The sequence below is a fragment of the Chrysoperla carnea genome, chromosome 3, assembly GCF_905475395.1.
Source record: "Chrysoperla carnea chromosome 3, inChrCarn1.1, whole genome shotgun sequence".
NCBI lineage: Eukaryota > Metazoa > Arthropoda > Insecta > Neuroptera > Chrysopidae > Chrysoperla > Chrysoperla carnea.
This window is the reverse complement of record NC_058339.1, coordinates 11,067,083-11,092,173: the sequence shown is the minus strand read 5'-3', so window position 1 is coordinate 11,092,173 and position 25,091 is coordinate 11,067,083. Positions and strand designations below refer to the sequence as shown.

General features: G+C 29.5%; 2 protein-coding genes across 2 annotated transcripts in view; one reads left to right on the top strand and one right to left on the bottom strand.

Moving 5' to 3' along the window:
* Positions 1 to 25,091, bottom strand: part of LOC123296958 (nesprin-1) — a 124,319-nt gene that overhangs the window by 65,057 nt on the left and 34,171 nt on the right. The gene's annotated exons all lie outside the window — the stretch shown is intronic.
* Positions 15,444 to 25,091, top strand: part of LOC123296959 (structural maintenance of chromosomes protein 4-like) — a 58,493-nt gene continuing 48,845 nt past the window's right edge. The window contains exon 1 of the mRNA XM_044878694.1: positions 15,444 to 15,572. The gene's annotated coding sequence lies outside the window, so the exon portion shown is untranslated. The remainder of the gene's footprint in view (positions 15,573 to 25,091) is intronic.

Genomic DNA, 25,091 nt, shown 5'->3' with positions numbered 1-25,091 from the left:
CTTGTCTTTCAGCTAATTTGCAAGTACTATAAACACTTTTTAGAGGAAAATTACAAACGTTATGTGAAAAGATTGGCTTTCCTGTTCCTATGAATATCTTGAAAATTAACAAGTTGAATTTCTAGTATTTTATTTGAACATGCGATGCATACAAGATTTATTTGTTAAAATCTGGAAACTCACACAACTTCCATATGTATTTACAAATGTAATAAATAGGACAAACGTCTAAAATCGGCATTTGACAAAGCTACTTTTCCAAAAATTAATTAAAGTTAGCTCGATCCGTAAGGAATTTCGCATTGCAGTACCGTATTGCTAATAACAGACAAGAGAAATTTACTTTCTTTTTATTTATAGGCAATTTTATTACAGATGTGATATAAAAATTACATACTGAACAAAATTAAATATTTCTTGCCTGTTTTTTTCTAAGCGGTTCATTTTTAGACGGCGAAACTCTTTTTCGGCATTAGCCAGCACGATAAGCTTTAAAACGAGGGGTAAATAATGGAAATTGATACACGAAAAAGGAAGATCTCGTTATGTGTCAGAAAAATAGCTCGAGAAAGAATGTTAAATATTTATTTATAGGACATGAAACTCCTATGACGAGTTATAAGTGACAACGGCTGAATTTACGGCACCCATCTGGGCCAAATTTAGTTCTCGGTCGTTGAAATTAATTGAAAAAATGAAATTATTTCGAAATCACTTTCAATTAATTGAAAACAAAAGACAAAGTACGCAACGACTGAGGGCTAGACCTCGCCCATATGGTAACCTTTTATTCAACTACTCTCTCCACTTGAGTTTACCGTCCTTATATATGTTCTTGAATAGAAGATTGAAAATATGGTTGTAAATATTCGAATAGTCGATGTAAAAATTCTAATTGTATACCAAATCCATTCGACAATATTAAGGGGATTAGAACGGGAAAACAATGCAAGGCACTGACACTCAACAATATCTGTACAGGGAATTCTAACAATTAACTCAGTCATTCAGTTTCATTTGTTTCTAAAATAGAAAATCTTTCTATTTGTTTCAAATTTGAATTAAATGTAAAAATATATGTTTAAATTTATACTTTTGTTACTAATATTGTATGTGCAGGGTAATAAAAAAGACGATAATTATTTTAATGTAATTCTTTTTAAAATACAAAAAATTGGTTTTAATTTTTTACCATGATGTCATACATTATAAATAAAATTACATAAATAAATAAATAATGTATAAATTATTATTATTTAAAAAAAATTATACTCCGTTTCTTTTAGGTGTAAATTAAAGAATTTTAAAAAGCCGAAATGTCACCTGTGCTCGAAAGTTCTCGAAAAATTGTGGATTTTTTCCAATAATATCCTTTTTGTGAAAAACTTAGATAGAGTATTTAGACTTTGATAGAGTATTTATAACTAGCATACAAAAGACATCTGTACATTTTGCAGTATTTTTATTTTAAATTATAGGACTACCTTCAAAAAATAAACACTTTTAAAATTATTAATGAAATTTATGTTTGTTTATTGTTGTAAAAACGCACTCAACATCAACGAAAAATGAAAGTTTTAATTATTTGTACATATTTAGTAAATATTTATACAATTTATTTATTTATTTGTACTGAATTGGGATGTCGTTTGATGCGTTGTAGATCCATTTTTAGATAAATGACAGTTACACACCCACAAAGACTACAGTGTTATATCCTCCACCTGCTCATTTATCTCCACTCCAATTCGCAATTTAGACAATGTCAACTCCAAAGACAAATTTTTTTCTTTTAACTCACTTGCCTTCGCTTAGTGTTCTATATCTTCGACTACCGTTATCGTAGCATGATCTATTATGGCCTATATTAAAGCTACCAAATTGTGAGTTTCATCATAATCCACCCAGTATAGTTTTTGTGTGAAAACGTAACAAACATCCATTCATAAATCTCGACATCCATAAATTAGACCGAGAAAGTTAGTTATTTATCATTAGTTCGTTCAATGCTGAAAAATAAGCCTTATCTCAGCGTGAAGATGTAGATTTTTAATATTTTAATAGCATTTTCGGGATCCGTACTTTTACAGCACCTGGTAAATTTTATTTATCTAAAAAAATAGATTTTCGCTGATTTAAGTAGTTTACCATGTGTGTTTGTACCATCTAGGCATATACATATTTGTAGTATGATATAATACATCCGTTTAGTAATGCATCTAAGCAAGAGGTATTATAAACATGTGTTGTAAGACTACAGATACCATACGACAGACCTTCTGTTGTATGCATGCAGAGAGTCGGAGTTTTGATGAACTTACTAGTTATCTGTAATTATAAACTCCCACTCTCCAAGTGTCTTCCAACTAATGTTCAATACATCTATATAATACCTCTCGCTTAGATGCATTACTAAACAGATGTATTCTGTCATATTACAGATATGTATATGCCTAGATGCTACAAACACACATGGTATAAAAATTGATCCGTGTCAATTGCTAAATAATTTCAAAAGGTTAAAGTACATATTAAAATTTAAATCAGATGTTTTAAAATGTTAAAAAGTAAGATAAAAATAAAATGTAAATTAGCTATTGAAGAAAATTAAAATTAACACAAAATATTTTGCGTGTAGACTAATATTGACTATTATTTTTATTCAAGTCAGCATATATTTTTCGTATTGTTATGTTATGTTATTTACAAAATTATCTGTATTATATTATTATTTAAAATTTGACTTATGACATTTAAACAATAAAAACAATATATTATTTAAACTTTTATAATGGTATGTTTATCATTCATTATAACTTATTTATAGAGCATAACTTTTACACTAACACAGAAACGAAGTTTGGCATTTAGAATTAAAAAAAAACTAAGTAAAACCTTTAAAATTTATTTCAAGTTATTTTCATGAAAATGGTTGAATAGAAATATTTTAGTATTTCAAGTGGTTTTTTTTAAATATTTTTTATCTTTTAGAAAATATTTGATAGTAAAACCTAGCGAGTGCAAGGTACGTATCTGGAATTTTTTCGCTTATAATGATCATTTCGAAGGATTTATCAGGTAGAAAACGAAAATAAAAAATACTTCCTTTATAGATTGATTAACTATCGATTGGACAATCTATAATACTATATAGCCGTATTCGAACCTGACTGATTGACTCATAATTACCGATACAAATAAGGCACTTCTAGGCGTGATAGAAAATCTAAAACAGTTTCATTGCAGCCTTAATCCCAATCCTCGAAAATGGCCAAATTCTCGGAAACTGCGTTTTTTTGTTTTATACCTTTCAGAAGATGCGGAATTGCTTGAAACTTAAAGGAAAAATCGGAAAACTTTAAATTTTGATTGTTACACCCCCGAAAATGGGAAAAACTCTTGTAAACTTGATTTTTCTGTTCTATACATGCTAGAAAAATGGAATTTTCACCAATCGACGCGAAATACACTCAAATTAACAGAAATTGGAAAAACATCTCTAAAACTACCACTTTTCTTCTTTACAAGGTAGAAAGATGCGGTTTTTCATTTTTTCATGTAATGATGTTTTCTGTGACGCGGAGCCAAAGCCGAATGTGGATTAGATTTTCGTTATGGACAATTAAAGACATATTAATTATGATGTACACTGATGGCAGAATCACAGTTTAAAAAAACTACAGTAAAAAATGAAAGTTTTTTATTGTTTGTAAATATTTGCCAGTTTTTATTTATTTTAACTTTTATTTTTTAATGTAAGAGGCACAAATAAGTGTATGTTGTTTTTTTTAATTTATGATGAATTCAAAATCAAAACAAATAAAAATGTAGATTTTATGCGATTAACCATTTTATTGACACAAGCGGATATTGTGTAATTCGGCAGAAGTAATTAAATTCACTCTGAAAATCATTTTAAAAATCTCAAGCTGACTAGTACGGAAATGCTGCCCGATGATTGGCTATAATAAACTGAATGAGTAATTTACTTACAGTTCTTTTTAAAAAGAAACATACCCTTAGTTATCGTCGCAAAAACTTGTACTATTTTCATTCAAGAACAATAATGCTATTCTGAGGCAATGCATCCCTCACTATTCGCTGAGGCAATGCCTCCCTCACAAGGAGTAGCAAAGAAAAGTATAACTTGATGGTAAATTGTAGAAAAGGCTAGATACATTGGGCTATATTTAGACTTATGATATGACTTTGGCATGTTTGAAACCTGAGGTAAACTAGAAATCGGATAGAAAAATCAGATAAAAGTTTTGCAAATTTTAAGTACTTTCATAAAGCTTATGAAAGAATTTTCAATATATTTTTATATAAAAATTTGTAATAAAATATTTATACATACAGGTAATAAACACGAAAAATTCGTGAAATTGTTTTATTATATTTAGTCATTGTTTTAAGTATAAAATATTAAAAATATTTTATTATTTATATTATTATTTATACAATCATTTTAATTATTTGTGTGGATAGAAGACATTCAGATCTATAAATATATAGTGAGTTTCTAAAAAATTGGGACTTATAGAGTAATTTTCAAGTATGTATTTTAGACAGAATGTATGCTGGTAGGTTTATGCAGAATGTATACTGAACTGGAGTCATTAGTCAAACGGTTTTTAAGCGAGTCTTTCATATTATCCATTTCTGAAAAATATTAATGACTCGAAGACTCGTCCATAATATAATACTTCATAGTGAACTTTGTGATCGTTGGCGTGATTTTTTTATTCAGAATGTATGCTGAACTGGAGTCATTAGTTAAACAGTTTTTAAGCGAGTCTTTCATGTTATCCATTTCTGAAAATATTAATGCCTCGAAGACTTGTTCATAATATAATACTTCATAGCGAACTTTGTGATCGGTGGCGTGCCCAAAATATTGTATCGCATGCTGTCAATGATATGCCGTGCTATTGGTTCACCATTCCTGCTAAGGTATTTAGAAAACACTTTGTATATCTTTTAAATAACAATAGATATAGTAGACATACATACATGTTTCATTTAAATTCTATAATTTTTATGGTATTTTTACTTCTTTGAAGAGGATTTATTGATAAAACTTTGCATCATGCATATCTAAATTTAATATTTACTTTATATTTTTATTTTTAATACTAAACGTAATCATTGTCATAACATGAATCATTCATTCAGTTTATTTAAATCATCTATCATCATCTATTTCTGACCAAACTTAAGATAGATTGCGAACTAAAATCTCACTATCTGTGAGTGAAAATCAGTGGCGGATTTAAGAAAAAAGGCCCACTTGCTGCCTTCATTGTGGTGCCATTCCATAAAAATTTGTCTTTTATCCCTGTTTTTAGCCTTCATAAATGCACTTGAGTGACTCCAGTTATCCGAAATCTTAGCCGATAATGTAGGCAAAAGGAAATACTTTGTAATTTGTTTAATAGTAAAAGAAATAAATTAGAATTCATTTATCATGATCTAAAAAATAAACCAGACAATACACATTAATTTGATGACCTTTAATTGTTCTAAAAACTGACTTCAACTCTTTAACCAACTATCAAAGTAAAATTTTTCTTAAGTATAACCACCAACCTTGAAAAAAATTTATATTCCATATATTTATTCAATTTATATACGCACGAGAGTGCTGTAGGCTAAGTACCAATAATATATGCAAATTAAAACCATTTTAATATATTATGGTTAATAGATCGTTTTGTAGTTAACCAATCAAAAAATAACTTGGAGTAAAGTTGCAGAGTTTGATGGGGGGGGGGGCATCATATTCTTTCATCAGAATGGATCTATAGTTCTCCGGGTTGCTTTAATAATCAATTTAAATCTAAACAGATAAGAGATAGGATAACAGTTTTAATTAAAAAGTTGATCCTCATAAAAAAACTAACATTATTCCGAAAATCGTTAGGTTTTGGAGAAAATGCGACTTAAAATAATTATTGCATTTAATCAAAAGAAACTACAGAAAAATGCTTTGGATAAGTTGTTGTGGGCAGTAGTGGACGTTCGCCTGTGTCCAAGACTTTGACCGTCAATTCTAGTTAAAGGTCTTTGATCTTTAAATGATCTTGAAAGCTTACCTGGGCTTAAAAGTTATCATCACGAATGACATTAATCGTTCTTGATAACTTTTGTCTAAAACATTTTTCTAATGCTAGCGTATTATCTTTCGATTAAATGAAAAAATGATATATCCTTCAGTTGCATTTCCTCCCAAAGCTAACGATTTTCGAAAAATGTTTTCAATAAAAAATGTTAGTTTAGTATGAGGATCAACTTTCTAATTTAAAGTGCTATTCTATCTCTACCTTTTAGGATCTAAGTTAGTTATTTTTTTAAGATGCAAAACAAACTATTAGCCATAATTGATTAAAATGGTTCACCCAGAAAAATCAGATCCTTTTTAAACTAATGCGATGTTTTTATCGATGATGCGATCATCAGGAAATGGAATTCAAGAATTGTACAAAGTATTTTTGAACATTTTATATTAAAAAAACAAGAACTTTGCACACTTTTTTAGATTAATATTTTCGATGAGATAATAACATACACAGAATAAATAAAATTCATTATTATGTAACTATAGTACAGTATTATAATAAGTTATGCAAATATTATGTATAAATTTTTTTAAATAAAAATACCCATGTACACATAATAAAAAAAATAATATATGAATGTAAAAATAAATAAAAATAAAATTGATGATATCATTCGTACAATTAATTTTTTTTTTTTATACCAGTCAAGTCCTCCTTCTTTATATTGGTGGCTGTCCATGAGACGATGACTGACTATAAATACAAACTAATATTTATTTATTAACAAGTAAAAGTTTATAATGATGGCCTCATTATATTATAGCAAATTGTATCAAGCAAGATTTATTTTTACACTTGTCTTCATGCAAATATTTAATATAAATTGTTTTGGACGAGGTCATCAATGAAAAACAGTTAGATGGCGCTTAAATACTAATCAATAAAGAGCTTGAAATGCTTTTCAAGTCACTTTGATTGACATGTCACTAAACATAGAGAAGTTAGGGGGATTTTCGTGGCCAATTGACACAAAAAAGCAATTTAAATGTTTATAATCATATTTAAAAAAAACAGTGCTGAAACTAGCTTAATAGAAATAGGCTCGATCAAGAGTTGATTTATGTCTGAGATATTGAAAATTTGGTGTTTCCCGAACCTTTTTCGCTCATTATTGAGATAGGGAGATTAACGACCTTTAATTTTAAAGCTAAGGACCTAAGTTTTAAAATAAATCACTGCACAATGAACATCTGACTAATGATTTAAAAAAGTTAGATCTTTTAAAGTGATAAATTATCACGAAAATCATGTAAATATTTTATTTTCAAATTTAGTTCCATTTTCTGCCATTTGGCGCTGAAACCCAGACTGTCAATATGGCGTCGGCAAACAAGAATATTTATGAATGCAGTGTCAAAAATAATGTGAATTAAGGTGTAGCTGACTCGAAAGTTTAAATTTTCAAGAAAATTTCGATCGAAAACGTGTTGAATATGACAAACAGCATCAAGGTAGGTTTGTTTTGTTTACATAACCCAAATTAGTTTGACAAATTCCCACAGACTTATTAATTATGTATTCTATAGATAAATATTAATTATAGAGCGCTGTTTTACAGACAGAAATATTACACTCTTTTAATATCTTTCGACAGACAATAATTGAATTGTATAGACCTAACATCTATCTAAAGTTTGATAAGTTAGCTATATGCGTCTTTTAAAATGCCGAAAGCATGTTAGAAGTCTCGGAATATATAAATGATACGGAGGTAATATGAATATTTCACACTACATGCATATTTTATTTATATGGTTGAACTACTTTGTATTGCATACATAATAGACTAACAAATATTGACCCGTGATGCTTAACGACACTTTGTTATTCATTATAATAAAAACTAGTGAGCAACAGACCTCTGTCAGTAAAGTCTCATTTCTTCATCTTTTTATGTGTTATTACTAAAGTGCTATTTCTGCTTCTTTTAATGTTTTTACCCGACTGAGTAACGCAAAGGAGTGGTAATGTGTTTATATAGTCTATATATGTGTTTAAACAGTCTATATATCTGTGGCACACTGGAGATCAAACGCGTGAACCGATTTTGATGATTCATGCATCAATCGATTTGTCTTAATCTTGTGAGGGCTACTGAAGATATGGCAGTAATGAAAATTCAATATGGCGACCACTAGAAGCTATATTGCGAAAAAGAATATATGTGTGTCCCATGTGGCATACTAGAAACCAAACGGGTGGGCTGATTTTGATAATTCTGGCAACAATTGATTTGTCTTAGTCTTGCGAATGCTACTGAAGATATGATAATAATGAAAATTTAATAATGGCGACCACCAGACGCCATAATGTGAAATGGATGTATATGTTTTCCTATGTGGAACAATTGAGACCAAACCCTTGGGTCGATTTCGATGATTCTTACGCCAATTAATTCGTTTTAACCATGCGAGTGCTACTGAAGATATGGCAGTAATGAAAATTCAATATGGCGTCCACCAGACGTCATAATGTGAAAAAGCAAACAATCAAAGTCGGTGAACTATTTCAAGTATAACATTGAATAACATCAAGGGTATCATTGAATAGTTATTAAATAGACAAATCGGTTCACTTTTTTGAACCAAGCATACATACATAGAAAAAATCGATAAACCATGGTAAGTGAGGTATCGTTGAATAGGTATTTGAAAATCCTAACTTAAAAGAGTAAAATAAAAAAAACATTACTACGCTTCACCATTGATCTTCGAAAGAGAACACACGTCTATATTTTCGGAAACATATGACTAAAAATACGCGTTACGAATGTTCGAGTATATAAAGACACGATACACGATAAATGAAATAACCGCATCATGTGCGAATGGTTGGTTCAACCATAAATACAATTAAATTTTATATTATTTTATTACTCATGGTCAATAATATTAATTTAATACAAAAATATAATAAGTACACTGCGGTGTTGTGTGGGTTGTAAGTAATCATGTTTTAAATAAAATATTAATATTCGTTCAATATGACTGTAAGATGAAAATTATAATTAATTAAACGACTAGATAGATAATAACAATAAATGTAATTTAAAAAAAAAATTATTCATGCAATGCAATAAATCACAATAGACATTAAGACCTGATGGCAACTGTTTCTAATATGCAAGAGTAGTGGCTTATTGAAGAGTCATATTTTATTTATTTAATACTAGTTCATATATCCTTTAGCAATATGGTTAGGTTAGGTTGGAGTGGCTGTCCTGGGATGGGACACACTTAGATCATAGGGTCCGTTGTGATACTGGAAAAGGTTTTGGCCCATCCCCGGCCACTACTCTATGAACCATTTGGAGCTGTTTAAGAACAGCAGGAGAGCTTTGACGTCGACGGACTCCAGATCGGAGAAGTCGTCAAAGAGAGGCTGGCTCAAATAAGTCCATCTCCTCATGACAGACAGAGAAGATGAGACATTGTCTTCTCCTCGTCATCACTGTGACAGCTCCTGCAGTAGTCGTGATACACTGCCAGGCCCAGGCGTTCAGCATGCTTGCCGCCCAATCAGTGTCCTGTAATAGCCGCAACAACTTTGCGAACAGAGGCCCTTGGAAGTGATATAAGATCTTCAGAACGCCTGCGATTGTACCATATCTGTCTTGTAGTACCACAAGTACGTTCTTCCCTCCATCTAAGATCGGCCCTTTTTAAGATATCCTCTTTGACGATAACATTCATTTGTTCCTGTTTTTATCATTTATAGCTTTTAAATTGTCAGAGGAAAACTGTTTTCTAATTTTCAAAAAGCTCCTCATGACAGGCACTTTAACATGCTATTAAACAAAGCAAGTATATTATGCTTTAAATTTTCAGCAAGTTAAAATTTTTGAGCTCAAAATCTTGTTATGATGTTTCCTATTTTTTTATTAGGTTGACCTCATTTTCAATTATAGAGCTTTACCAGTGTAGACAGTTAAATTGAACGTTATAGTATTAATATATGGTTAAATATATACAATTATTTTATTAGAGCACTAGCCACTAGTAGTGACCATGTATACATCCATGGTCTTGGTCTAGTAGTTTTCCTCGACCCACCTACATTTTCACGAGTAGTAGTGGTATTTTACTTAAGATCAATATCGTATATTTTCAATGGTATATTTAATAAACCAACGAAATTATCTATATAACTGTTAATATTAAAAGTGATAAGTTTTTGAAATGATAGTCAAAAGTATAATATTTTGGTATCCAAATTTCACTGATTTCATTAATTTATTATTATCACAAAAAAAAAAATTTTAACATGTATCCAAACAAGTATTGCTATATAAAAAAACAACTTAATTCTGGTGAAACCATAATCGACACTTGTTTTTTTTTGTCACAAAAAATATGAGTTTCTTTTTTAATCCAAATTAGTAAATGTTCAATTTTTTCGTTACACCCGTTAAAGCAATGACTTTCGATTATAACTATTTTTTTTGTACGCAAAATTCATTTGTAGAATATAAAAATTACATCTTTAACATCTTGAAGCTATCCTTACTTCACTTACATTCTGTCTTTTGTAGTTTCTAAAAAATGTATTGAAAATTTATAAAAAAAATCATTTTCTATCGATTTTCCAGATCAATGTTACGAGATAATTATGTTTAAAGTTTTACCCTGATTTATTAATTGACAATAGCTTTTCATTTCTTGTAAAAATAAGAATTAAGAGGCAAAACCTACTTAATACTTGATTAAAAAGAGCCACTCTCTTCGTTATTAAGCTGAATATCTCACATAATTTTGATAAAATCTATCTTTTAATAAACATTTTTATTAACATAAATTTTAATCAGATATTGTTTTCATCATTGATAAAAGTCCTTGAAAAAGATTTAGTTTTATTATGTGAAAAACAAATATCATCTCTTCTTAAAAAAAATATTATAAATGCAAAAGTAAGGATGTTTGTTTGTTTGTTTGCTACGTTTCCACGCTAAAACTAGCGAATGGTTTTCAATGAAGCTGTATAGCAATAGAGCTCATACTTCAGAATAACATATGAGATATAATTTATAAAGATATATTAATAACAAAAAAAGTTCAAAAAGTAATTTAATTTGACATTAATATAAATTACAGATTTCTGTAAAAATAGTCAATATAAAATATTTCAAGGCCATCTTTTCTGATATACTCAATGAATAATTACGACTATTATACATTTAAAAAAATAAAAAACCATATATATATTTTACCTGTGTAAAACAATCCTTATCATTATTTCGAGTGTTATAGAAAGGTGATAAACGAGACAGTCTTTATCAATCTTTACTTTTAAACGCAGCGAAGCGGGTGGGTATTACTCTAGTTTTAAATATTTTTAAATATGTATAAAAATACAATAATATTATGTTATTGCACTGAAGAAATCCTGTTTCAAAAATATAACTTACCTACCCAATGTGTAATCGTTTTGAAAACTGGTTTATATGTTTTAATGTATTCAACATATATTTTTTAAGTAAAAAGTCTGTGCCACTTTACGTATTAAAACTGTCGTTAAGTATTTTCAAACTGATATTTTTAAATATTATTAAATTCTAAAATCAATATGAAACGCAAACACTAATCATTTTCTAGGCTATGGCACGTAGAAAATACATTAACGCAAACTTTCTTCCGCGTGGTAAATAATCTCCTAAGTCGATGGGGAGCATCTTCTCTCATAGGATTTATATGGCAGAGCGGCTATTTATATGTCCTATGAGAAAATGCTTCACATCGATTCAGGAGCTTATTTACTACGTGGCAGAAGGTTTGCGTTCATGGAGCTTATTTGCTACGTAGCAGAAAGTTTGGGTTCATGCATTTTTTACGTGCCATATCCTTTTTGTTTTGAAACTTATTTTGGTTCACTTCAGAACTCGCGCTTGTAGGCATGAGTCTACTTTGCCTTATGGATTGGGATACATGTTTTTTACACAACAAAGTTTTGGACACTTTACACAACCTAAATTTTCCCTCGACAATTTTGACAAATAATATTTATGCAAATTCTATAGCAGTACTTTTTAGGGCTGTCAATTTATTAGAATAAACGATCATTGTTTATTATGACACTCAACTCAAATTAAAATATTTTTATTGGAGTATTACAAGTTACTATGATGTCCTTCCCTAAATTTAATCCAAACGCTCAACCCAGGAGGTGCACCCTCTTGATAGTAATTCTTTGCGAACCAAAAGTTTAAACTTGGCTATTGTTCTTAAGATTAATTTGCAATCTAATATTCTTTACTTAAAAGCAAAATATTTTTCTCTAAAGAAAATTAAAGCACTCGTTTTTCCAAAAAATACATTTAAAATGATGAAATGAATGGCATTTGTGTGTTATTTCTTCTATAAATGATTTTCTCTAAATCTTTAGGCATGATCAATATTTCAAAAACTATTGTACATATCGAAAAATTTTACTCTTAATTTTCGTCTAACTTTCCCTAAGTTCTAACCAGAATTCATCATTTAAACAAGTGGAACAAACCAGAATATTTATAGTGTATGATTTTGTTATTGAATTGGCGCTCCTGAAATATAGGCGGCAATCTACAGTTGTTGTTGTGTTTTAGGTTTTAGCAAAGACTATATACTACACTTTACACAACCTAAATTTTCCCTCGACAATTTTGACAAATAATATTTATGCAAATTCTATAGCAGTGTTTCTCAGAGTGGGCGATATGGCCTCGTTGTGGGTCTGCAAGGGAGCCGTAAGGCTAATTTAAAAAACATAAAATATCGTGTAAAAATTATATAAAAGGGATTTGAAAAATAATTGATTGTCGAAGTGGGCAGTAGACGAAATAACCTTGAAAACCTCTGCTCTATAATATTATATATAGTGCAGTATAATGGATTGAATTATACATATTTAATTGTAGTAATTACAGTAAAATAAAAGGGTTTAATATGTAATCAGCTAACGGTTTTTATATTTGCAAGTAAATTTATTCTATTTTAGGGGACCAAGTTTCCTTTCAGACCACCTGTCGCCAGTAACTAATTACAAACATAATATATTATTCATAACACTTGTTCATAAGTGGCCTAATTTAATTCAAGGTTTGTTAAATTTAAGATTATATCTAATAAGCTACTCTTTCAAGGAAATAAAATTCAAAAAATCGAGGAGTAGTATAAAATTAAATTAATTTCGAAATATCTCTAAAATTGAGTCAATTATTTGGTATTAAACTCCTTTAGAAAATCGTTACTCTTATTATAATAATATAATAATAATAATAATAATAATGGGGTTTAACCTCCGTTTCTCTGACATATATGCCTATAACAGAGGCCACCCACATCATTATTTGTTTATCTTTATTTATTTAATTACAAACATATTTACAATTACATTTTGATGTGGGTGGAGTCGGTTACTTCGTTCTTATCCAAGCGGCGACAATGTAATCAATTCTACCGCCCTCATTAATCATAATTGTTCACACTGCCGCTGCCTGGATTCGAACCCACAACCTAAGTCTAAATGGACAAACAGCCAAAGACAAACGCCTTAGACTGCTCGGCCATTTAGGCTCTACTCTTATTATAAACTCTCGATTTCTAGAAACAGGTAAGTACCTGCAGTTTATTGGCAAGAAAGGAAATCTTTGCATGTACAAAACAAGTACAATAAAGTGTTATGATCAAGCAATAAGACATTTATTTCTATGATTGCTGTAAGTATGTCTGGGCAACCTAAAAGATTATACAAATATAATTTTCTTTTCCTTAAAACAGACACCGGAACACCATTCCGACACGTTCCTGCTTAATTCAATTATTTTTAACAAAAAAAGAATCGAGTTTTTAATCGAAGACTTCGATTATCGATATTAAGATATCAAAAAGAAAATTGAACTTTGTTAATAGTTACTAACAATAGTACAACGAAACTTTATTGTTTGATAAGATATTAAAAACTACTAAGTACAGTAGAACCTCATTATAATGAACGATTTGAATATATCGAATTATTCGATGTAACTTTAAATAACAAAGAGAAAGGTTCCACTGTGTTATGCGAACTATAAATACTGTATCTTATATTTAGAGTACTAAACAACAATAATTTAATTTATTAACAAAATATTGATTGAAATGTTAAAACCATTAAAATATTTTTAATACTCAATTTTATAGCAAAGTTTCCAATTACAACATCTCTACAAATTTTTTATTGAAATATTTATGAATAGGCAACCATACCTATAAGTTAATTTATTTATTTTAAAGTTTTTTAGGGCTGTCAATTTATTAGAATAAACGATCATTGTTTATTATGACACTCAACTCAAATTAAAATATTTTTATTGGAGTATTACAAGTTACTATGATGTCCTTCCCTAAATTTAATCCAAACGCTCAACCCAGGAGGTGCACCCTCTTGATAGTAATTCTTTGCGAACCAAAAGTTTAAACTTGGCTATTGTTCTTAAGATTAATTTGCAATCTAATATTCTTTACTTAAAAGCAAAATATTTTTCTCTAAAGAAAATTAAAGCACTCGTTTTTCCAAAAAATACATTTAAAATGATGAAATGAATGGCATTTGTGTGTTATTTCTTCTATAAATGATTTTCTCTAAATCTTTAGGCATGATCAATATTTCAAAAACTATTGTACATATCGAAAAATTTTACTCTTAATTTTCGTCTAACTTTCCCTAAGTTCTAACCAGAATTCATCATTTAAACAAGTGGAACAAACCAGAATATTTATAGTGTATGATTTTGTTATTGAATTGGCGCTCCTGAAATATAGGCGGCAATCTACAGTTGTTGTTGTGTTTTAGGTTTTAGCAAAGACTATAGGATAGACAAGAAGCAGAAGTATAATTATAAGTGACATCTGGAGTCTGAGGCGATCAACTATTAAGTTTGTTGGCCTTTGCGGGTATGGCTATTAAGTTTAACTACTTTGCGGGGGTGACTATTAACTATTAAGTTTGAAAGCCTGACTCGGTAGAGGCGCTGAAACTCGTATACTACGATTTTACATTAGCTCATATAGGCTGCTTCTCCTCTATCCTATGCTCTTTGGGTTTTAGTACAGTAATACAGAAGAAGTGATAAAAATGTATTCTAGAATAAGTTTTGTTTTCTTGTAATAAAAATGTAAAAAAATATTAAATGAATAATAAATTAATTAGTTTTATGTGAATGTATTTCATCAATAAAGAAAATATCCTTAATACCACCAGCTTTTTCTGATTTAAGCAAGCTTTGTACAAAAACTTATTTCATGGTTACCTAAAATCAAGTGATTTGGAACTATGGCCTGTGGGACGCAATTATTTTTAAATTGCTGTTTAGTTACCAACAAAGTTAAATTTTTAATAGCCTACAAAAGAAACTCTTAAATAATAGCGAAGAAAAGCGAATCTTACATCCGGTACCTTGAATTGCAATTAAAATGGAGGTTATCTATTTTATATAGATAGGTACGTGTAATAAAAATTAATATCTTACTAAAATCTTTTTAATGGTTTACTAAAGTAAGTCAGTATATTTTTAAGGAGTGTACAAAGGTTATATAATTTTATTGATTCCATCAACACAGATTTTGAGAGAAAATATGATTCGCATTGTATTCATTGCCATTCATTAATTTTATTACCATTCAAGTCTAGTTTTGACTAATGTTTAATTAATATCGCTTTATCGTTATAACGAACCGGTTATATTCTGTCCTGTGAAGTTTTTGGTACCGTTTTTAGACGTATTTAAGGATGTTCGAAAAAAAAAATGAGTATATGCAAAAATTTGAGATATACGTTTCAAATTTTGTGGTTGGATTCTTTTAGATTGTAGGAAAATTAGACGAAAATTAAGAGTAAATTTTTCGTTATATACAAAATCTTTGAAATATTGATGCCTAGTGATTTAGAGAACACTTGTAGAAATAATAACCCAAATGTCATTCTGAATTTGTTTCATGGAAAAATGAGTGCCATTTGTAATTTTCTTTATAGGAAAATATTTGTCATGCCTTAAACTAATGCTTATTAGTTTTTATACCATGTAAGTATATATGAAATATACATAGTATATTAAGTTTAGTCCCAAGTTTGTAACGCTTAAAAATAATGATGCTACGAGAAAAATTTTGTCATAGGTGTTCATAAAATCACCTGATTAGTCCATTTCCGGTTGTCCGTCCGTCTGTGGACACGATAACTCAAAAACGAAAAAAGATATCGAGCTGAAATTTTTACAGCGTACTCAGGACGTAAAAAGTGAGGTCAAGTTCGTAAATGAGCATCATAGGTCAATTGGGTCTTGGGTCCGTAGGATCCATCTTGTAAACCGTTAGAGATAGAACAAAAGTTTAAATGTAAAAAATGTTCCTTATCGCAAATTAAACAACTTTTGTTTGAAACATTTTTTCGTAAACATCACTGTTTACCCGTGAGGGTGCCAATTAGGCGAAAATTTTATAATATGTACTATACTTGATTATCAGTTATGTATGTGTCACATGTTTGTATGTGTAATGTGATAAAGAAATCAACACTGACTATGCATGGTATTTCAACAATTAACTCAGTCAATTGTTTGTTTTCACTTGTTATGCTTATTAGTTTTCTAAAATAATCTTAAGCATAAAAGCATACCATTGAAAACACTTCAATGTAGGATTTATTATATATCAGACAAGTAATGTAGGTATATAAATTATGCCATCGATTAGAGAATACCAGACAGATTAGGTAATAATTAATTAGGTAAATTGTACGTAGAATCATTATTAGATTCTATTATATTTTGCTAAGTCATTGGAACCATATACTTAGATTTGTTCTCTTCATTAAGGTGATCCTTGTTTTACAATCATGTTCATTTAAAACGCATATATTAAAATGTTACAGTCATGTTCATTAAAAATAAACATAGGTACTTAGTTCATTTTCATCTTTGTTAGATAATTTTATTTTTTATAATGGTCTTGGAAAATTTAATCACTTTTAATTATCATGACGGAATACTGTATTTTTAGATATCAAATCATGTCAAATTTCGTATTTTTTAATAAACAATAGTCTTTACACATAAAACTAACTATATCATAAAAGACTCCGCAAGATTAGATAGGAAAATGGCTTTCTATGAAGCTTTTTCTAACCAACCCTAAAATGGGTGGGTTAAAAATACAATCTTGAGATCATTCACAAAATTTGTAACGAGTAGATTTCGAGCTACTTGCAATCAAAGCTACCAATATGTTACAGTTTTAAGACTAAGAAAATAGCTTTCTGTGAAACTTTTTCAAACCGTCCCCAAAATGTGCTTCAGATCGTTCTGATCAAAAACTCACGGTCACAAAATTTGTTAACGAGTTATTTTCGAGCTACGGGTGATCAAAGCTACAGAACTATTATATTTATAGTACCTATATGATTAACAAAAATTTTAACGGGCTATGGGTTATATAACTATAGTGTATGTGTAGCTTTGATCGCTTTTTGCTCGAATACTACCCGTTAGAAAGTTTTGTGGCCATGAGAGCTTATGAACAGAACGTTGAATAACATTATTGGGGCGGTTTGAAAAAGTTTCACAGAAAGCCCTTTTTCCTAGTCACTTCTCTGAGCTCGAATATAAAGCTCAAATTATCTGTGGCTTCACACGGCTTAAGGCTTGTAAAATATATGTTAAAAGGAGCCTTTTTAATACGCATGTATCTATGGAACGAAATCTTTGAACGTGATTTTCACCCACTTCAAGACGTCGAATTGAATTGAAACTTCACACACTTATCAAAAACCGTTGACAATATCTTACAATTAATTATTTACAATGGGTGAAAGACAGCACCCCACGCTTTTTTTACGATTAATTGATTTATTTCTTAATTACTTTTTTTTTTTGGATGGAACTTAAAGAAATTATTTTCTACTTTTTAGTTCAGCTAGTTACAAAAGCGTATTTTTTTAAAGTTTTTTTTAAACTATTATTTATCAAAGTATTGGAAAGTAAAATGCCATTAGATTTTATATACGGGTCAAATGACAGAAACTCAGAGATCTGTGTAGATACTTAGAAATAAATCGTCAGTTTAAAGTTTGTTTTGAAAAACTTTAGAAAATTCTCTTTATTTTTAATTGGATGGGGCGTGGTAAATTAAAATTGCAAAACCATATGTTATCAAGAAATGTCATCGTTATCAAATTTCAAAAACGATTATCTTATTTTTGAACGAAAAATTCTAAAAAAAATTACCTAAAATTTGATAAAATATTTTTAGGAATTAAAATATATAATAAACCTATTGATCGGTCTATCACAAAGCATAAATTATATAGGTGTATTAAAAAAAATGCCTTGAACTTTGACATATATTTTTCTACAAAAATAAAAAAGGAAAAACAAATTTTGCTCACAATTAAAGATTAAAAAAACATTTTACTAACATAAATGATATTGATTTGAAATAAAAGCGCATAGTCATATGTTTGCGACCACTATAAAAATAAAGCCGGCCGGCAATAAAAATTTGTTTTGACTACCTACCTCGAATTTCAGCAATGTGCGTGTCATATTCAGATTTACTTCGAAAATATTCAATACGTCCAGGTTTGCTTTGAAAACTTTGGTTACGATATTCGGTATACCATTCAGAGCTTGGTGACCCGGATGTATTTTTACCACTGGAATTACTACCAGTATCCCATTCCTCAACAGATCGTATCACTTCTTTTGATGGGGACATACGTTGTAAACATTCTTCGGATGGAAATCTTCCCGTTAGCGAAGTTATACTCGATGATTTCGACACACCGTTACCATGACTTTGATATGCCGAATCTTCAAGTAAACGTTCTGAAGATGGTGTACGACTAGTATCCCCTAAAGTTCGCACTGTGGAACTTGTGGTTGTTACTTCTCGAATCGATTTACGTACAGTAATTTTTTCGAATTTAACCATTTTACAACCACTGCCAAGGTCTCCCTCCTCGACAGTTTGTTCAACGGTTTCTTCGAATGAACCACTACTGTTACTACTATTCCCATCGTAACGTTTACCTTGCGGTGTTTGTCGTAATTTAAAATATTCAATATGCGTCCCAGTGGAATGTTTTTTACGTTCTTCCTCTAAACGACGTTCGATTTCAGTAACGTCAACACCTACATTACTATGATCGGTTTCATCGTCTGGCGGTGTTGGAGTTGTTCCTAATTTTGCGCCCGACCATACTTTTTCAAAGAACGACACTCGATCTCGTAATTTTTTCAATGTTGGACTTGGAGTTCGCGAATCAGATGGACTATCGAGGGGACGTTTTGGTGTCCCCCCGGGGTCATGTTGATTTGGATCACTCATATTTTATACAAATGTCACAAATGTAACACATATTTTTGGGCAATTCACGTAACACAAATGATTGTTTTTTGAGAATTTTCATTCAAGAATAACTAATGTTTATAAAATTGTATAAAAAAAAAAACGCAACGCGCACATTTAGTTCACATTCAACTACAAAAGCCGGTTCGATACTGAAGTTTATCATATGTATATGAAAATGAAGTACATGTTGGATTGAATTTTATATTATGAAATAACACCATACGAGGACACTTAGTCGGTATTTATCGGACATGTAAATTGTAATCGTTCTTTTTATTTACCTTGATTATTTTACTTTTAATTGGTAGTATGGCGTCTGCATTTATTTTAAAAAATGCATTCTTTATTGTACAAAAAGTCATTAAAAGTTATCAGTCAATTGTCGCCAGTCTTAGAACCTAAGCCTTTGTCATGTATAATTGTATATAGTATTATAGTCCAAATATCAGTACAAAAATATTTACCAGGTAGGTGAAAAAATGGTTTATGGCATCCTTAAATTATTTATCACAATTTGTGAATCAATTAAGGCAGGCATGGGCAAACGTGGTTTAGAGAAGTCCCTCAGACTTTTGTAACTACCATACGAGTAAGACAGAGAGACAACATTTTTTTTCTAGCTATCTCATTACTATTAGAGAAACTGAGATAGGTAGAAGAGTCGTATACCCGTCTCGCTTCCTCCTCTATGAGCAATGCGGACTTGGGGATAAAGAGACACACAATAAAGTTATAACAATGGCGACTTCGACGAAAATAACTCGTAAGCAATTCAAAACTGATATTAGTGAAGAACTTATGCCCCACTTTACACTTTACTAATACTTAGTGCGAGTGTGCGTAGCAATATCATATCTGTCAAGCTAGAACTAAACGAATGTTTCCCAGGAAGATTTCGTCCTGTTCCTAAACATACACTAAATATTTTCAAGAATTAAAGTGTGAATGTGCCATAACTCATTGTATAAAAAAAGCACCCAATGTATGTGAAATTAAATATCGATTTATCAACCAAAAAATAACTAGAGCAAAAGTTGCAGAGTTTGATGGGGAGCATCATGGTCTGACATCAGAATGGGACTAGTTTTTCGGATTGCTTTAATATTCAATTTAGATCGTAAAAAATGAGAGACAGAATAACATTTTTTGAAAGTAAATGTACCATAATTGAATTTAAAATAACTCTTAATAATAATCTATAATCTTTATCGAACACTGAAAACGTAAGTAACTAATCTCGTAAGTACTTTTATCTTAATTGATTCCGGTTCCCAAATTTGTTTAAAAAATCTTATTATCTTTATGAATCAATATTTTGCATTATGATTTTATCTTCATTGAAATGTTTAAAAAATAAGAAATTTATTTTCGTTTTTGTTAAATTACTTAAGGTAGTACGAGCACCAATACAATTTTAGATTTAGGGTTGAAATTATTTGTACCTTATTTTCAAATTTGATGATGAATTTTGTTATAACTTCATGAATGTGGATTTTCAATTTTCGATATTTTGAAAATTACTCAGGTATCGAAAAGTTTTATCCTTACTTTTCGTTAGATATTGTCAACTTATAACTGTTTACCCGTGAGTGCGCAAATTAGGCGTAAATTGTATAGTATGTATTATATGGGGATGTCAGTTATGTATGTGTAACATGTATGTATGTGTAATGTGATAGAGTAATTAACACTATCTATACATGATATTTCAACAATAAACTCAGTCAATTATTTGTTTTCACTTGTTTTTTTGGTAAAAACACTGACTTTGTTAGTTAATTTTTCATAAACCGTTCAGAGAATCGATATGAATGCACAAAAGACTGATTAATTGATATATAAAATTATTTGTATCATTTTTGTTTTTACGGTATTGAAATTAATTAAAGAATACCTGTATACAGGGTCAGCCAACATATAGAGTACATTGAGTATTTTAAGTTGACCGCCTTAATTTAATTTAATATTTTCATTGGATATACAAATATCCAATAGTAGGAGATTTTTGTAAATAATAAAAAATATCTATTTTCAAATATATTATCTGTCTCATTGTAAAGCAATAAAGCAATAAATATTTCATGTTAAAACGAATCAATAAAGGTTAAAATTTATCTAAATGGTCAATTACAATTTTGAATGATTCAAAAATATCCTACTATTTAAAAATTTTTGTATAAGGGTAAGCCCTTATGTATGTAAACTCCGCCTCCGTGTACCAGTTATATAGATTAACCCGGTATACTGGTTTAATATAATATTGCGAAGTCTACTCTTAACACTGTACACATTTTGTACAAGTATATAAAATTTGATCTTTGTTGTATTAAATTACAACCGTATAATATCATCTTTGTTTACAACTTACAATACTATATGATGTTATAAAATTATTCTCAATCTTTATAATATTATTATATTTACGTACATTTCATACTACAAAACATACGAACAATACAAAAAAATACTTCTAAAAGTTAGAGATAGTATCATTTAGAGATACGCTTCAATTCAATTATTTAGTCGATTTTAAAAGTACATATATATTGTTGTGTATTGTTGTTATCTCAATTCAAATTGTAAATTATTATTTAGTGCGTTTATTATCAAAAGAGGTCAGATCCGTAAAAGATCTATCGAATTATTATACCAGGGATGCTGAACCAATGGCACGCGACGGAATAATTTAGGCATGCCACCGATCACAAAGTTTACTATGAAGTATTATACGAAGGCACGCTCGTTTGTTATTATAGTTGTATCGTGGACTACAATTTGTAATTTTTTTTGTAGTAAAAGAGTTTTTTGTAGTTGATAGTATTTCGTATTTTCCCAATATTCACAAATACATCAGTAAAATCTTACCAAAAAGCAACTAAAATCGCAAAACCCGAAATAAGCTGCTTTTTATACCATGGATTTATGTAATATTCAAGGTATACTAAGTTCAGTCCCAAGTTTGTAACGCTTAAAAATATTGATGCTACGACAAAAAAGTCGAGTTCGTAAATGAGCAACATAGGTCAATTGGGTCTTGGATCCGTAGGACCCATCTTGTAAACCGTTAGAGATAGAACAAAAGTTTAAATGTAAAAAATATTCCTTATAAAAAAATAACCAACTTTTGTTTGAAACATTTTTTTGTAAACATCACTGTTTACCCGTGAGGGCGTTAATTGTATAGTATGTATTATATGGGAATATCAGTTATGTATGTGTGACATGTATGTATGTGTAATGTGATAGAGTAATGAACACTGTCTATGCATGGTATTTCAACAATTGACTCAGTCAATTTTGCAAAAAATACCATTTTGCAAGCAAAGAAAGTTGCACTTACTCAGGTAATATGTTTTTACCGATTACGCCGGTAGTAAAACTTTATTTTGCCTACAAAACTTTTAGAATTTCTTTATCTGCACATTTATAATAAATATTGTTTATTAAAATCATTATTAGTATTTTTAATCAATAAGGATTTGAAGATGATATACTGATAACAAAAATGAATCAATAATATGGAATGTAATTTCAAAATAATTCTAAATTGAAGAAAAACTAGAATTAAATTTATTAATTTATTCTTTATCAATTAATACCTAATAATAAATTAATACCTGATCAACTCAAAACGCTTTATTTATTTGTACCAACCATGTATACCTAGTGTTGTTCAGTTTACATCTGGGCATAGGCCTACCACGAGTATGACAGAAAACATGCGTTAAGCAATGCATCGAAGAAAGAGGTGGTATAGACATGTGCTTCGATATGCGTTGAGTTAGTTGAAAGACGCTTGGACTTGTAAGATATATTTTTGAAATTTCTTATAACAACTATAACACCTCTTACATAGATGCATTGCTTAACGCATGCACTCAGTCATACTCGTGGAAGAGGTATATACCTTATCGAGTCGTGGAAACGAGCAGTACGTTTAGGTAGTTGATCCAAGTGTAGATTTTTTAACGAATGACTTGTGGATAAATGATGATAATTAATCTAAATTACTAATATTTTACCATCGAGCCCACTCAGCGCGAGGCCATCACACACTTGACGAACCTGTTGTCTGTAAAAAAACTACGTTTGGAAAATTTTGAAAATAAAGGCTTCATAATTATTAATAATGTATTTTTATTTTATTTATCAATTTCCATTAAGTAAATGGACACCTGCAACTGAAAAAATTAATTAATTAATAGCGAAGTCAATTAATCGTGGACCAATAAATCTTTCTTTATATCCAACGCATCAAATTCATCTGGCTGAGGAATATATTGCAACCGGATAAAAGACAAGAAATAATATAGGTATTTCGATGAGTGTTCATACTGATTAATGATTTTTATTTAAAATTAAATTTACAACTAGTTTTGAAAATAATTATATATTTTATTGATCTAATAAGAGAGTTCACTATAACAATCAAAAAGGTCAGTTATAGTAAAAAAAGTCTGTTAGAATGTGGTGGCTTAGTGCCAGCTTTGAAAAGCGCAGCCTTGTAGTGTCAACAGCATCATTCATATTTATTATTTAAGTATATACATAATACATATTAACAATAATAATAAATCTATATATATAAGAATGGAAGCTGAGTTAATGATTGGATGCAGAGTTTCTGAGTTATTGCAATATTTGGATCGATTTTAGTCCGTATGTCAAAAACTATTCGACCAGTCAACAAATGCAGCCGATTTTTGTACTTTTTGTGCCAAAATTACCTTATATACTGAGTTTTATCGAAATTGGAGATACAAAAAATTTTTCGATTTTTTGCAATTTTTTTAAGGGGTCCCTTTGAAAAAATCGAGAAAATCGGAAAAAAATTTTTGTTATGGAATTTGATGAAACTCGGTGGAGGGGGTAATTTTGATCCTAAAACTATAAAAATCAGGTTAATTTAATGATTGGATGCAGAGTTTCTGAGATATCGCAATTTTTGGATCGATTTTAGCCCGTATCTCAAAAACTATTTGACCAGTCCACAAATGAACCCGATTTTTGTACTTTTTGGGTCAAAATTACCTTATAAATTGAGTTTTATCGAAATTGGAGATACAAAAAATTTTTCGATTTTTTGCAATTTTTTTAAGGGTACCCCTTCGAAAAAATCGAGAAAAAAGCAAAAAAAAAATTTCGAATTTGATGAAACTCGGTGGATGGGGTAATTTTGAACCAAAAAGTATAAAAATCAGGCTAAAAAAATTTTAAACAAGCCTCCCTAGAAGTTTTTGCAAAAAACATGTATTGCCGAAGGAAGTAGCCTAATATAAAACAAGCCCATAACTAAATTTTATTCATAAAAAACATTGTGAAGGAAATCGGAAATTACAATATTATCTTTTTACATGTTTTTATTCTTATCAAAATACTTCAATTATCTAGAATATTTTAAATAGAAAAAATGTAAAAAAAAACACACAAAATGATTAAAACATAATTATTTACTTTCCAGGAGTATTTGTTTATATAGCTATGAAGTTTCAATTTTGACAACACCTGAACACAACAACTAAAATTACAATAAACATAATTTAATATTTATTATCTCATTTAAATCGTAATTAATTTAAAAAAAAGGATAATTTAAATAATAATTCAAAAAGAT